Here is a 2,471-nt window from a genome sequence, read left to right on the forward strand (position 1 = left end):
TTTGTTAGTACTTTTTCGATGTAGTCATGTGGTATGGTAGGAGAAACATTGGACAGAATAATTCGTTGTGATGGATTTATTAAGGGTCTCATTGGGGTGAATGTGTTGTTGATGGGCAGTGATTTGAAATTGGTGACGAGGTCTTTTGTTGTTGTTTTACTATCGAGGAAAACACAGATTCTATTGTTCGATATGCGGGAGATAAATCGTATGGAGTTGGGTCCAGTGATTTTTGCTACAGCTTGTGCATATTCTTTAATAGTAACTCCGTCTATGACGTCGATTATTACTGCCTGTTCCTTGGTTGGAAAAGCGCTGCTTACCGTGGCTGATGCGTACGATTTTGTAGGCTGAACTGTTGTATTGGTTTGAATGTGATTCGTTGTATTGCCAAATTCCATGGCTTCCATGGCGGGTCTTCTGTATTTAGAAGACTCACCGATAGCACTGACGTTGTTGTGTGGAGATCCGCGCACCGACACGGCTCAGTAGACTGAATTATACACACAGAAACTCGCGAGCGATTGTCAACACGTCCGATCGGTTTGACTGCCCGAGAGCGAATGAGATATGTATTATTAAAGTTATTACAGGTACTATTTTCAGAAATAGAACTATATTCTATTCACCACTAATCACCGTGGCCGTGAGTGATAAGGTGTTTGCCTGCAAGTTCGAGCTTCTTCTTTTGCTCTGCAGATTCGAACCCTGGTAGAACAAATCTTTTTTTTATTTTTTCAATCATATTTTCGTACAATCGTACATAACATGTTACATTATATTTTTGTATGCCCTTCGAATATTTCTTTTTTAAAGTTGAATTTAACCAAAATTACATTTACAACATAATATGTTATTTTCAATGTACGAAGTACATGAATCTGGATGGTACTTTTCGTAAAAACAGTCAAAACATAAAAATTTCAAGCACCACGTGCATCTAACGAAAGTTCTGTTTTAAAAGAAATTACAAAATTTTCTATTTAATGATGATGATGGAATGGAATGACCGCTTCATTTACATTGATAAAATGTGAACGATTTTCGGATAGTCGTACCTCGTACTTTTTACCTTATACTTGAGGTAAAAAGGGGTATAACCGGGTAAAACAGTTTTATGACATTACCTGCTAACTCATGTTACTGTTCTGATGAAAATGAAACGCTATGTTTTGTATTCGACTATGTCCTTTTAAAATTTTTAATCCAACCCATACTTTGTATTAAACTGGCAAACGGGATCACTTTTCTTTTGTGGTTTAAACGGTTTGATGGTGCACATTATGCAAAGTTAAGCCAAATCAAACATATAATATATTCAGTTCGTCATAACAAATTGATAATTATACGGTTATCTAAAAACATATCGAGGAAAATCATTATTAATTAATTTCTGCAACTATTAATTCTACTACTAAGTTTTGTTTATGTTACAAAAATAAGATAATAACTCTTCTTATTGAAAAATCCCACAGCGTGCACGATACTGGCAAAGAGTGGATTCTCATTTTAATTTATTAATTTTCAATCTTAAACTATTGATTTTGAAAAATCGTATTAATAATATACATATGTTACGCTCACATATAAGAATAATAATAAGAAAAAAATTTCTTTTTTTTGTCAATAATTAAAATATGATATGATATGGTTTTAAAACCCATTTATTTTCGTAAAATAAATTTTACAAAATTTCTTTTTCAAACTACTTACGTACTTTGCTGATGTGCGCCTACATCGTCATGTGCGTCGGAAAGTAAAAATGCCTGGGCAGTCAGTCGAGAATCTCGACTCGAGATTCCAAATCGTATGCCGTTGACGGGAGGTCGGATTTCAGTTGTTAAGAGCGAGAAGGCAAATGTGAGCCTTTCTCTCTCGACTCTCACGAGGCGGTCCGAAATTACTTCGGGCAGCGTCAGTTTGCCTTTGTCGACTTTCCGAAACATTACGAGCTCACGTACGCGCGAGAGAGCACACTATGCACACACTTCGGTGCACTTCTGGCACCTCTGATTTCAGACACTTCCTCTAAACCAATGAAAAAACTTTTCGAACAAAAGTTACACAGAAATGACAACACTTGACAAGAAATTGCAATAGTAGAAATTAGCAAAACAGTTTTTATTCAACAAGAAATCAAGGTCGTTTCAATTTTTTTTTAACAAAAATATATAATTTTTGTCTATCGATTTGTTTGTTGTATCTTTGTATTCTCTTTAAAAAAAAAGTGTAAGAGGTCTTAGGTCGAAAATTGACTGGAATTCTTTAGAAGCTATGATTTTTGTTCCGAATTCCCATTCACGCGACACACTGTCTCCGCTCCGCCGCCCCCGGAGGAGGATTAAACTTCATTAAATAAACGAAAAAATACAGTTTGAAACCCTCCTATAACACGGTAGATCGGTTCCTATAAAATGCCGTGTTGTCTGAAACCGTGTTATATGAGACCTAACCCAGAGCCAGTTCACTCG

This window comes from Colletes latitarsis, chromosome 4 (genome assembly GCF_051014445.1).
Source record: "Colletes latitarsis isolate SP2378_abdomen chromosome 4, iyColLati1, whole genome shotgun sequence".
Lineage (NCBI taxonomy): Eukaryota > Metazoa > Arthropoda > Insecta > Hymenoptera > Colletidae > Colletes > Colletes latitarsis.